Source organism: Pinus tabuliformis, chromosome 1_1, assembly GCF_031772625.1.
Source record: "Pinus tabuliformis cultivar Carrire ecotype Pingquan chromosome 1_1, CPIR1, whole genome shotgun sequence".
NCBI classification, from domain to species: Eukaryota; Viridiplantae; Streptophyta; class Pinopsida; order Pinales; family Pinaceae; genus Pinus; species Pinus tabuliformis.
Window position 1 is genome coordinate 200,325,219 of NC_142297.1, and position 15,180 is coordinate 200,340,398.

Here is a 15,180-nt window from a genome sequence, read left to right on the forward strand (position 1 = left end):
TCAAGGCGGAGAATACAGGAAGGATGAGCTTATCAAATATTGTAAAGATCATGGAATATTGCAGCAGTTCACAGTACCCCATACTCCACAACAGAATAGAGTAACAAAAAGAAAGAACAAAACACTGGCAGAATGTGCTAGAAGTATGCTGAAAGGTAAGAATCTTTCGAATGGTTTCTGGGCTAAAGCAGTGAATACTGTGGTTTATTTGAAAAATAGGAGTCCTACAAAAAGTCGAGTCTAAAACTCCTTTTGAAGCATTATATGGATATAAGCCTGCAGTAAAACGCTTAAGAATATTTGGATGTAAAGCATTTGACCACATACCAAAGGAAGATAGAAGAAAATTAGACTCAAAAGCCATTAGATGTACATTTATAGGGTATTTTTCATCATATAAAGTATACAAATTATTTAATCCCTCTACTCACAAGATCTTTGTTAGTAGAGATGTTAAATTACATGAGAAGGATAATGAAGAACCTGATGAGCACTATCATGGATGGGACATTCCGTACTTTGAGGAAGAAGAAGCAGAGAACAATCAGGGTCCGCAACAAACAAAGGCAGAGGATGAACAACAACAGCAGCAACAACAACAACAACAACAGTAGCAAGAGGAGGAAAAAGTAAATGATGAACAAATAAGGTCTGAAATCACCACCCCACCACTCAGGAGATTAGGTAGGAAAGCTCAAAAGCCTGCAAGATATAGGGAAAATGCTTTTATAACTAGTATGATGAATGTGATTGAACCGTCTAGTTATAAAGAATCAAATGAAAGTAGTGAATGGAAAACAGCCACGGAACATGAATATGATTCAATAATCAGAAATAACACTTGGGAATTGGTTGAACTTCTTAGAGGAAAATAGACCATAGGTTGCAAATGGTTATATAAACCGAAAATTAATACAGATGGAACTATAGAAACACTGAAAGCTAGGTTGGTAGCAAAGGCGTACACACAAAAATAAGGGATAGACTATGAGGAAACCTTCGCCCCTGTAGCTAAATTGAACACCATCAGAATGTTAATCGCTTTAGCTACTAAGAAACATTGGATGATGCACCAACTAGATGTAAAGTCTGCATTTTTTAATGGGAACTAAAAGAAGAGGTTTATCTAGAGCAACCAGAAGGGTTTGTCCAGAAAGGAAAAGAACATTTAGTCTGTAGATTGAAGAAAGCACTTTATGGACTAAAACAAGCTCCCAGGTCGTGGTATTAGAAATTGATTCATTTTTTCTACAAGCTGGCTACAATGGAAGTAATAATGACCCTATTCTTTACACCATGAAATCTGAACAAGGGTGCGTAGTGCTGATTTCATTATATGTAGATGATTTGATAATTACAGGTGATGTTACATATCTAATTGATGAAATCAAGCAATATATGTCACAAATGTTTGAGATGAAGCACCTTGGTGAACTAAGATACTGTTTAGGTCTTGAGATCTAGAGAGATTCAGGTCAAACATTTATGTCTCAAGAAAAGTATGTCAAAGGCCTGCTAGAAAAGTTTAGAAGGGATCAGTGTAAGCCTGCACCGGTACCATTGAAGTAGAACATCAAATTGCAGTGTGAGGATGGCTCAAAAGCGGGGAATGCAACACTTTATAGACAGTTGGTTGGGAGTCTACTATACCTAACCACCACTAGACCTGATTTGGCTTATGCAATCAGTATGCTAAGCCAATTTATGTCTAAACCACTTGAAAGTCACTGGAATGCAACAAAGAGTGTTTTGAGGTATCTACAAGGTATTGTAGATCATGGAATTATTTACACTGACTCTTCTAATGTTAGATTGGCAAGATTTGCAGATTCAGATTGGGTAGGAAATGTAGATGATCGCAGATCTATAACAGGTTGTGCATTCAGTTTTGGATCCGGGGTGATCACATGGAGCAGCAAGAAGCAGAACGCAGTCTCCTTGTCCTCAGCAGAAGCAGAGTATCAAGCCATGTGTGCAGCAACGTGTGAGGCGGTTTGGTTGCAGATACTTCTTCGGGATGTTGGGGAAGAACAAACAGTCGCAACAACAATCAGATGCGATAATCAAAGTTCAATCAAGTTGGTCAATAATCCAGTGTTTCACAAAAACACTAAACATATTGACACTCAATTCCACTTTGTCAGGGAGAAAGTGAAATCCAAAGAAATTCATCTGGAATATTGTAATACATGTGATAATGTTGCGGACATTTTCACTAAGCCTTTGGGAAAAGTTAAGTTTCAAATGTTTAGGGAGATGTTAGGCATATATGTGAACCCATTCTCCATTAAGGGGGAGTGTTGAAGATAATGGAGAATATCCTAGAATGGGTAGAGTTGGTTCATGTAACCTCAGGATAGGAATTAGTTTCCATTTCTTAGGATGTTGTTCTAACTTCCATAAAACCATGTTTTCTATTTAATGTGTAATGTGGATGAACAATGTAGAGTGTTCTGTAGAGCCATAATCTCCTGGTTCAGACTCTCTTTCGTAGAGTTGACCAGTGGGTTTTATTTTATACAAACATTGCCATTTTTATCACAGAGAAAGGACACAAAAATTAAAAAAAAAGGGTAGCTACAGGACTTCCTGTAGTAGTACTACAAGAAACCTTGTAGCAACCTATTTTGAAGTAATAGCAGGCTCCAAGCCTAACCTTCAACACCATGATTGAAAGAGGAGAAGCATAACTACATGCACAATGAAACTCCTCCAGAGCTCAGCAACAATAGAGGAAGCCAACACCTGCACATCAACAAGAAGACAACCCATAAGCAAAATAAGATCAACAAAAAATAAAAAGGCAGTCAAGAAGATGTACCTAAGTCATGAGTAGCATGACAACATCAACTCAACAACAACATGCATGCTGCTCAAACAGCCATCAGATAGGTACATGTATGCAATATTCTTGACCTCTTCTCTTAAGCATATTATAGTTAGAAATTTATTTTTAATGCATGAGAGATGAGGTTTTATAAGTTAAGGATGGGTCAGCAGTCTCAGCTGCCTTCAACTAGTTAATTGCAGCTCACTCCTTATGTCATGCAATGTTGAAAAGTTAAATTATGAAGGGTGATGATTTCAAGGAATGGGGATAACAATTAAAAAAAAGAATATTTTGCAAAGGCCAAGTCACCACAACACTCCAAGCCCTCCATCCACTTCTTATTCATTATCTATCCATCATTCATCCATCCCATTTCATAATTTCAAGAACAAACCCTACACTCTGTCTCACCTTGAAAATTTCTTGCAAAAAACAAACAGAGCATCCTCTCCATTTTCACAAACCTACATCATTTCTCATCACTCCCATACAATTAGAAGACTCTGAAGGAAGAAGGAATGACTACTACAGGAAGACAAAATGCTGCTACAAGAAGGAAGAAATGAACAAATTGTGCTAAAAACCAAAAAATTGCAGTGCCTAAAAGAGATCTAATCAAAATAGAAAACTCCGAGGTCGTTAGGCAATCATCTAGGCCACAAAAGAAAAGAAAACAAGCTAATGATCTCAAGAAATAATGATTTTTATTTTCACAAATATGTTTTTTGGCTTGTCCTTGCAGAACTTATAGCCAATATTCTTAATGCACAAGAGAGAGGCCACTAGGGCTATGAATGAATCATAATAAGGTCACTAAGTTTCTCAGAGGATGAGCAACACTTTTAGCAGGGGGGTATGATGGGCCTCTAAGTTAGACATAAATTAAGGCCCATGCTTCTGAATTAAACATAAATTAAGGCCCATCTGACTATCCTTCAACACCTTAAACCTCTTTTTGCATTAGATAATGTATTTTTAACTTTAATATATTCATTAGGAAGGTTTATGAATAATTGCATATTCTTGCCTAATCTTATTTATTTTTTTGGAATATTATGAGAATACTGGGCAGATTATGAAGATTTGGAGGATGAGATAATTTAGGGACTTGCTCCCTACTACAGGAGGATCAATATTAAACAATGAATCAACAATGTGTTATGGAATTATGGCACAGATTGTGGAACTCCAATGATTGAGAAAATCTAGGAATGTGTTCCCTGTCATTTAATGCAGATTCCTAGTATTGGGAACCAGATCCACTAATGAAGGGATTTTGGTGTAGAAAGCTTCATATTTTCATGGGGAATAATTCCTAATCATTTTGTATAAGTACCAAGTTGAATTTACCTCTAAGGAGATATTTTTATTAGTCTTCTTGTCGAGAGAACTCGTATTTTTGCAGCTCCAATGTATTTTCTTGCAAGGATGTAATTGTATTGATGGAAATAATGAAGATTGGTGTCATGTTCAACTTCTAAATATTGGTCTCATCCATAGGAATCTGATTTTCCTTGGGCTTATGCATCCCAGGAGCCTCAGAGCCCTTTTGTATCATTTGTTTTTATTGTTTTCACTTCTTATTCACATGCATCTTTTGTTTTTGTTTCTTTCTATTTTTGCATTTAGTATTAATGATTTCTTGTTGTAGGATTGGGTTAAATGGTTGATGTAAGTTTTTTTGAAGGATAAAAAACATCATTTCATTCTTGGAAAATATTTGGAAGGTCATAGTAATTATTGAGCTACTTGGATTAGTATTCTTATTCCCAAATCTAGATTTCTGGAACTCCTTTGTAGCAAAGAATGTTAAATTTATGCTATTTTTTAGAGCATGCTAACGAGTTTCAATTGAGTTGGTTCCACTTGCATTAGATCACAAAAACATTCTATTTAATAACAATATTTACCCCATTGCATTTTCACTTGATTACGTTAGGAATTTGATATATTTATTAGCTCACTAGTTCTCGAATTTTTGGATTTTAGACTAGAAATTTTCCGTTATTTAATAAATCTTTCCCATGTATAGATGAATTTGTGGATAGATGCAAAAAATAATGTGTGTTGTTGCAGGAGCTTCTATATTGCAGGGAGACCTCATCTTGCCTCATCCACCCATGTTGCCAAAATCCATTAAAGTCTCAATCCAAATTCTTGTTTTATAAGAAAAAAATGCCATTTCCATTGAGAAAATCTACCCATCTTGAAGCCCTTTCTTGAGTTCTGGGTAGTTTCCATCACCTTCATGCCTTATTCTTCAATTATCCACCTTTCCCAAGCTCCATTCCACCTTCTAGACCACTTCCTAGGCTTTCGCCATATTTTTTGTAATAAAACAAGGGATCCTATAGACAACTTGTAGGAACAAGTACATCTTGTAAGAAATCCTGTAGCAACCTATTTTGAGCTCAAATTGTGAAAAATAATCATTTAAGCTAGAATTAGGCCTCCACTTGACCTCCAAGCCATCAAAACCATGGTACCTCTCTTCCTCCATACCTATCTCCCCTGCCAAAGAACAAGGAAAGATTACAATTGCATTTATAAAGCATTTTTTATTTATTTGCACATGCAAACAATAGTTAGTACTCTCTAGATTAGATTTCATGCTCAGTTAGTTTAAATCATCACATGTGATAAATATGGTTAAGCTAGGTTTCTTTTCATTTAGTTCATGATTTTTATGCAATTAGAGTAGATTTCTTCCCTTGTACTTTATTTCTTGCAATAGCTTAAGGTTTCCATTTCAAGCATTTCATTTTTTGCAATTAGTTTAGGATTTGATTTCAGTACATGTACTCCATTACATCATGAAAACAAAGGAAGGACACATTGTATGCTGCACATATAGTGTCGATACCTCTTAATTTTGTACGAACCCCGGGTTAATAATTAAAGTTTGTAGCCTTGGGAGTTGCAACATTCTTGTTGCAATACTGAGTCTCATCACTAGGAATGAAAAATTGTACCATAATTTCTTAGGATCTTGCCTCATGCGGATGGATACATTGTGAAAATCCACTTTAAACTCCGTGTAGGCCTCCAACTGCCCAAACAGGGTAGGTGACAGCCTCGACCACTGGCTGATCACTGTGCGGAGGTCCATCTCAACCAACACCCATAATATCTTTGTTTCCATGACCCTCTCCGAATCCTTTGTTGCCCACAAGGAAGAAAACTTTGCGGCCTCTGGTAAATCAACATCATGTGGAGGGAAATGACTATCTTCTGGTAGTCTCCAAGCAACTAGGGAAATTAAAAATAACAGCCATGCATAGTGGAATTCCTTGCTGTTGTCTTGTGGTTTGTGACAATTCAACAGAAACTCTTTGCAAAGATATTGTACCCAGTTGTACTGCATCCCCTTTGCACATTGTGCAGCTAATGAAATGACTGGAGCCAAAACCTCATCCGCACAACACTTTCTCATGACCTTACAAGCCAAAATTTGGAATGGATAGAGTATCCGCACGACTTCTTCACTAAGCCAAACTTGCTCTTGATTATGTCCGCACATTATTTTTCTTTACCCTTTCCACCAAAGTCCTCGGCAAGATCCACCCCTTGGTAGGGCAATCTAGTGATACGGTGGATCAACAAATCTGTGATGGAGATGGGCTCTCCCAACCAAATACATCCATCATGAACCAGTGTAAGAAATTGGCGTACACACAATGTGTTGATAGTGGTTCTGCTAAAATGCGGTACACATAGAAAATTTAGCAACCCATCCTTTTTGAATCTGGCGATCCACTTCATAGGTTTTAGTCGCATGACTCCAATCTCCTCGTAGTATATCTTCACCAGATATTTGTTTGTCACCAAATGCGGGAATTTCTCGTGATCAACTAGATCCCAATCCTCCATTTTGAGTGTGGGAATGCATCCTAAGTGTGCACCTTCAAATGAAACTTTCTCTCGCAATAGTAGTGTAGAGACCATAAACTTGCCGGAATTGGAATCCTTTGGGACCTTCGCTTTGCCCTTTTGCAGAGGGATATACTTTAGGAGCCTAGTGATAGGCTCTCCCTCCTCAACATCCAAGTATTCCACCCCTTCGCCAAGCTCCTCTTCATGAAGATTGTTAAAGTCACATGGAATGTAAACAACAAGGGTGGTTGGTAAACATTGAATTGCATTATTATTGACATGATATGCATTTATAGTACATTTGTGTGACTGTTGGGTTCCACATCCCAAGGTCTCTTGGACTCTCATGGCTATTCACATTCTACACCAACCCATAGAGGATTAAGTGTCCAACATTCCCCCCTTATTCTGAAGGGGTATGAATGAGTCCAAGAAGAGAGCTGTAATACAAAATATGTGAAAATGCATGGCATCACTAGGCTGAATGTGCTCTCTGAAATGTTGATATAAGGGGGGTGGTTTAAGGATGACCACCAACACTGGAACGCTTAGTGCAGTTCCCATAACTCTTCCAAGTCTGGCATGGAGCTTAGGTCTTTTGCTAGAGGAAGTGCTCTTGATGTTTTAGAAGAGGGAAACCTTCAACCATGAAAGGGAGGTCTCACCTCACATAAAAGGGAAGAACCTCAACTTGAAAAGGAAGGTCTCAACCTGTGATGGTTTAAGGATGACCAACAACTCTGGAATGCTTAATGCAATTCCTGGAACACTTCCAAAACTGGAAAGAAGCTGAAGTCTTCTGCTAGAGGAAGTGTCCCCAATTCTTTGAAGAGGTATCACCGACTGAAGGCATGCTCAGGGGCATATTTGTCTTAGGCTACAACTCTGAATCTCGTATGGCAAGTTGTGGCTCAAGCTCACTTGATGTGGCTTTGAAGCTTGTAGATGACCATCATTTCCCCCCTGTCAGATACAAGGTGAGATGATGGAGAAAATTCAACTACAAGACTGTTCAATACTCTAGAACAAGTTCTAACATATGATTGGAATATCTTCTTCATTGTTGATGCCCATTGCCAAGAAGCAATCCATCCAAGATGAATCTTTGTTCTTGCAGGAGGTTTGTTTTCGAAGCTTTTGTTTGAAGAATGACTGGTTTTATGGCAGTGCTTACATGGATGAAGATCAAAGCAATGATCTTTCATATGGCCAACTCGGTCATAATGTTGGCATTTCACAACTTCTTGTTGTTGCTGTGGAAGAGGACCAGAATCTAGAACATCTGAAGGTGAACTGTCATGAAGGAATCCAACACTCTGAAACTGGATGGGCTTTGAGTAATCTGGAATATGAAAGGAAATTTCCTTGTCATATCCAAGACCAATTATGTGCTTATTGTGGACAAGCTCATCCCCAGGTCTGATGATGGGCTTGCGAAGTGCAAACTGAACTTCTGCTTGTGCATGCAAGTCTGTTGCTTCATTGGGAAATGGGTCTGAATCAACTACAACATTATTGATTTGATATTTAAGGGTGTCCGTTTTAATGTTATGAATAGAGACAAGTTGAGAATGATGACTCCACCGTTGTAATTTTGCTCGCTGAAGCTGAGATTCAATCTCCAAAAAGTCTATTTTTTCCCGTGTATTCTGCAGACATGTTTTAATATCATAAAGAGTGTTCTTGCTGATTTTAACTATGTCTTCGATAGTAGATTGTATCAGAGTTTTGAGAAACTCTAATACACCACCAATTAGAGCCATAACAAGTGCACCACTATTAAAATAAAAGTGTAATAATTCTAATGGAAGGAAATGACTAAACTCTCCTCCAGAAAATACTGCTTTTAGTTTTCAACTTTCTACCTTCATGAATATATAAAAAAACTAATTAAAAAAACTTCAATACCAACTTCAATATGCTATGTGGATACTTCAATCTGAGTATATAAGCTAATAACAGTAGAATAGGAAATACGGTGTAGCCAATGGAGGGTGTCTACCTTATTGCTTCCTAAAATTTCCTCTGTTAGGTAGAAATTTCTATAGATCCACAACAATTGAATTATCACGAATCAAGTTCCTGGCAACACAAAGTGCATCATGAAGGCTTCGCTTTATCTCTTTGTTTTTCATCAATGAGGGTGAGCCGGAACTCATGAAAGAAGCCACATCAGATCTTCATATTGTTGCAGATGGTGGTTATGCGCATGCCCAATCCACATTGGCTTTTTTATATGGGATTGGAAGTAGGGTTGAGCAGAGTGATGCAAAGGATTTTTTTTGTATCACCGAGAAATTCCATCAAACTTGAGTCTCCCTTCTCAACCGCTTTAAGAAACCATGATAAGGCTTTCGCATTGTCATGGCGAACCCCCCTCAAACCAAAGTAGTAGAATATACCAGGCAGGTGATATTGCAGAGCATACCATGAATTACGCACTCTCCAACATATATATACTATTAGGGTCCCACCCTAACCCCCTTATTTATGTAATGGGATCACGTCATAGTCAAGAGTCAATAAAGCCCATATTACTAATTGTAAGTGGTTAATCCGCAATTAATGACGGAACCATAGTTAGTTGCAAATGGGCCGTAGTATTAGATAGATTGTATTAATAAAACCCACGTTATTGGTCCGTGGTATTGCATGTATGAGTCATATATAAAGGATAGAGACTCCCTGCGAGGAGCATCGTGTCTTATTTTGTAATCGAGCTCTGCTCTATTGGAGGTTTCCCCCTCGTAGAGGCAAGTGAACATTACTCTCTGAATAATAAAATCATTGCTATTCTGTGTTCTGGGTATCTTTTCTTCGCATATTTGGGTATCATTTTGCAGGTTAAGAGCATAACAAGTGGTATCAGAGCACTTTCCAGGGCCGGTGGGATCTCCATTTCTTAGCAAATTTATTTATTTTTTGGCTAGAGACATGTTGCGGCGTCTTTAAACCATGGGATCTGTCGTTGAGCGCATAAACCTGCGGATTTGGGGAGGCATGCAAGCAGGAAATACAAGAGGTGGTCACGTCTGTTGGACTCCCTTGTAACCCCTGTGGGTACCCCTTCGAGTAGTAGCGCATTAGACATAACCGCGCACGGACTGTCTTCCACGTACCCTCTGGGTATATCAGAAGCCCCCTAGGCTCCCTTGAAACCTCGCCATAGATAAACCGTCGGCCGTCTTACGGCTATAGTACACCGAGAACAGCACTCGGAGAGATTACTCGCCTGTACGATAGGGTAGCCGGGTTGTACGGCTAAGGGTACGATCGATCCTCCTTAGTTAGAGCCCTGAAACATTGGGCCGAGTACTACTGCCATACCCTTATGTATATTGCGATCTGTAGCACCTGACACTCCTCAAGACCATAGTTCCCTTTTCTATTGGGGGATCACACATCATCTCTTCCAGATCCGCTTGTGCAAAGGGGTGCAGCAGCAGCAGACATCAGTCCCGCAGTCTCGAGTTCGCAGATCAGCCATTCTGATCTATTAGATCCATCAGATCTGCAGAAGCAGTCTGTTCCGCCGCCCAGAGCTATCAGATCCGCCATTCAGATCTCTCAGATCCACCAGATTGGAGTCGTTGTGAAGGGTTCCTATACTGGGGTATAATTTTCGCAGGACTTTTGGCCGCATTGACATTTTGAGGATTTGGTGACTGAGATCTTTCGGGGTGCTTATTGGTGATATAGCCCATTAGAATCAGGATGACGAGCTGAGCACAATGGTACCATTCACTTCTTAGTGGAATTTTTCTTTTAGGCGGTCCCAATTTTCAAAAAATTAGGTTGGTGTATGGTAGAAACTAGAGCTCAAGCGATGGCCAATGAAAGGATGGACAAACTTGAAGAATCAGTGCAAACCCTCCACATTCAGCTTAGCGGATTATGTAGCATGGTCGAGAAAATAATCCCGAAGGGAAAGGAGCAAGCCCACGAGGAGGAGTATAATGGCAATGGACACAATGAGGGTGAGTCTAGCCACTCTCCTCACGTCTGGCACACCCACCAACAACCTAGTCAGTGACCTCCCAAGTTGGATATGCATAAATTTGACGGTTCTCACCTGTCGGCATGGATAGCACAAATGGAGCAGTATTTCAAATTGAATCACATCTTAGATGATGAGACTCAGCTTATGTTGGGGAGCATGTACTTGGACAATGAAAGGTAGCAATGGTGGGAATGGCATCAACGTTGCACTGGACCTTTTAGGACTTGGACCAAATTCACCAAAGCTCTTCAAGACCGCTTTGACCAGGAATCATCTTTTTTGGGTCGTCTTACTAAGCTCCGACAGACTGGTACAGTGGATGAATATATTACAGCTTTTGAAGCCTTAGCCTTCCGCACTTGGGGTCTCTCAGATGTGTTCTACACGGAATGTTTTATCAGCGGTCTTAAAGAAGCCATCAAAGCTCAAGTCCTACCGCACCACCCTCCCACATGGACGGAGGCTTGCAAGGTAGCTCGTAATGTGGAACGTGCATTAGCAGCCCAATACAGTCGCCCAAATTTCTCTGCTAAAGGTCGCCCCCCACAGGCTCACAACATGACTCAAACACTTAAGGTCCAAAAGGTGTCTCCTGTAGAAATGGCCGACAGAAGAAAGCAAGGACTATGTTACTACTGTCATGAAAAATACTCCCCAGGTCATAAATGCAAGGAGCCCAAATTTTTTCAAATTGATGCCACTGACTACAGCTCAACGGAGGAAGATCCACCACTTGAGGAACATGAGCTGCTAGAAGAAGACAACCAAAAGGACAATGTCTCTGACGAACCAGTTATTTCGTTGCATGCTTTGGCGGGGATTTCTTCCCCTCAAACTCTCAAAATCAGAGGTTTTATTTAACATCGCCCAGTAGTAGTCTTGATTGATAGTGGAAGTACACATAATTTCATCCATCAAAAAGTCGCAGAAGCAGTGCATTGTTTTGTACGAGCAGTTTCTAACTTCCAAGTTCAAATTGCGGATGGAGGCACAATGAAATGTGAAGGCCGCTGTGAAAATGTCAAACTTCAAATGGGGGATTATCAGTTGAAAACCCACATGTTTGCCATACACATGGGGGGTTGCAACATTGTCCTCGGCGCTGAATGGATCCGCACTCTTGGGCCAATCACAATGGATTTCTAGGAGTTATATATGAGTTTTAAGCAGAACAACTACACACATACCCTCCGTGGACTCCAGGCGGGACCCCCCTCTATCATCAGCTCACACAGGATGGAAAATTTGTTAAAAAAGGTTAATCATGGAGTGGTAGCTCAATTTAATGCCATCCAGGCAGTCGAAACTAAGCCTTTGCCAATTCATCCTGAGATGCAACAGATTTTAAATAACCATCTGCCGGTCTTTGATAAGCCTTATGAGCTTCCACCCTCGCGAGGGAAACATGATCATAGCATCACCTTGGTTCCAGGGGCCCAACCCCCAAATGTTCGCCCATACAGATATCCGTTCACCCAAAAGAATGAAATAGAAAAAATCATCAAGGAACTTTTGGAAGCAGGTGTCATTCGTCCCAGCATTAGTCCTTATTCATCCCCAGTGGTCATGGTGCTCAAGAAAGATGGGGATTGGCGGATGTGTCCCGACTTCAGGGCCCTCAATAAGTTGACAGTAAAAGATAAATTTCCCATCCCGGTGGTTGATGATTTGTTGGATGAACTCAATGGGGCTCAATTCTTCACTAAGTTGGATCTTCGCTCAGGCTACCACCAAATTCGCATGAAGGAAGTCGACATTCCTAAGACTGCTTTCAGAACTCATGAAGGCCATTATGAATTCCTGGTCATGCCATTTGGTCTTTGTAATGCCCCCTCTACTTTTCAGAGCCTTATGAACCACATTCTCAAACCATATCTCAGGAAATTTGTCCTTGTCTTCTTCGATGACATTCTCATCTATAGTTGCACTTGGGCCGCACATCTTCAGCATGTAGATCTACTCTTGCAACTGCTCCGCAAGCATAAATTATTTGTCAAGATGTCCAAGTGTTCGTTTGGCATGGCAGAAGTAGAGTATTTGGGCCACATTATGGGGTGTGATGGTGTCAAGGTGGACCCCAAAAAGATCCAGGCAATGCAGGAATGGCCTCAACCTAAGACCTTGAAGAGCTTGAGAGGATTTTTGGGTCTCACAGGATATTATCGTAAATTTGTCCGCAACTATGGTCGCATAGCGAAGCCCCTCACCCAAATCCTGAAGAAAAATTCATTCTTCTGGAATGAGGAAGCACAACAGGCCTTTACAGCTCTAAAAAATGCCATGTGTTCCACTCCAGTCTTAGCACTACATGACTTCACCAAATCTTTTGTCATTGAATGTGATGCTTCGGGTACATGTATTGGGGCGGTCTTAATGCAAGAAGGGCGACCGTTGGCCTTCACAAGCCAACAACTAAGTGGGAGGAATCTGGGCCAATCTACCTACGAGAAGGAAATGATGTCCATCTTACATGCAGTCGAGACCTGGCGACCTTACTTATTGGGGTGACGTTTCCAAATCTGCACAGATCATCACAGTCTTAAATATTTTTTGGAGCAACGCCTATCCTCCCCACAACAAAATAAATGGCTCGCCAAAATGCTGGGATATGATTATGATATCATTTACAAGAAAGGGAAAGACAATAGTGTAGCAGATGCATTATCTCGCCAATTTGAGGAGGAAAGTACTCTGCTAGCAATTTCCCTCCCCATTCCAGAATGGATTGAACAGGCTTGCAGGGAATGGTTTTCACACCCCGGGCTCTCCCAACTCATTTCTCAATTGCAGGTAGATCCAAATTCCACCAAGGGCTACTCGTGGCAGGATGATATTCTTCGCTACAAGGACCGAGTCGTAATATCACCAACATCCACCCTCAAAAGTCGCATTTTGGCAGAATTGCACTCTTCTCCCATTGCAGGACATTCGGGCTTTCAGAAGACGTATGCTCGCACCAGAAGATCATTTTTTTGGACAGGCATGAAAAAGGACATCCTTACTTTCGTAGCAGAATGCGATGTCTGTCAACGCCACAAAGCGGAAACCGTCAACACACCAGGCACATTACAACCATTTCCCATTCCAGCATCAATTTGGACGGAGGTTTCTATGGATTTCATTACAGGTCTTCCAAAGTCAGGGAACAAGTCAGTCATCATGGTGGTTGTGGACCGACTGTCGAAGTATGCTCATTTCTGCGCGCTACCCCACCCGTTTACACCAACTTTGGTCGCTCAATCTTTCATGGATCATATCTTCAAATTGCATGGCATGCCCACTTCTATTGTGTCCGACCACGACCCGATCTTCACCAGTAATTTTTGGCAGGAACTCTTTAGGATACGAGGCACTCAACTAAAACTCAGTACTTCATATCATCCGCAAACAGATGGCCAAACCGAAGCCATCAACAAATGTCTAGAAACCTACCTTAGGTGTTTCACTTCAGAAAAGCAACACCTTTGGGTACAGTGGTTACCTCTGGTTGAATGGTGGTATAACACCAACTATCATGCCACCACCAAAATGACTCCCTATGAAGCAGTATATGGTCAACTCCCGCCTTCACCTACTTCGTATCTTAAGGGGTGCTCAAAAGTACAAGCAGTGGATCAACTCCTACAATACCGCGCAACCATGCTCGCCCATCTTCGAGAGAATCTTCATCAAGCTCAGAACCACATGAAGCAAAAAGTAGACCAACATCGCTCTGAGCGCCAATTTCAAGAAGGGTATCAGGTCTTTTTACGGCTACAACCATATAAGCAAACATCACTCAAAGACAAGGGGTGTCAGAAACTATCTCCCAAATTCTACGGACCATATCAAGTACTTCAGCGCATTGGAGAAGTGGCTTACAAGTTGGCCTTGCCACCTACTACAAAAATCCATCTAGTTTTCCATGTCTCATGCCTCAATAAAGTGATTGGCAACAATTGCAGAATTCAGACCAGTCTACTTGAATTGGACGAAGAAGGGTCCATCTGGCTTCAACCTGAATAGGTCCTAGACACACGAGACAAGCAAATGTGCGGCCGCATGATTAAGGAAGTCCTCGTCAAATGGAAAGACACCTCTCCGGAAGATGCAACTTGGGAACCAACCACTATTCTTCAGCAGTTTCCGCAGCTTCAGCCTTGAGGACAAGGCTAGTCTTAAGGGGGAGGGCATGTTAGTGTCCCACCCTAACCCCCTTATTTATGTAATGGGATCACGTCATAGTCAAGAGTCAATAAAGCCCATATTAATAATTGTAAGTGGTTAATCCGCAATTAATGACGGAACCACAGTTAGTTGCAAATGGGCTGTAGTATTAGATAGATGGTATTAATAAAACCCACGGTATTGGTCCATGGTATTGCATGTATGAGTCATATATAAAGGATAGAGACTCCCTGCGAGGAGCATCGTGTCTTATTTTGTAATCGAGCTCTGCTCTATTGGAGGTTGCCCCCTCGAAGAGGCAAGTGAACAT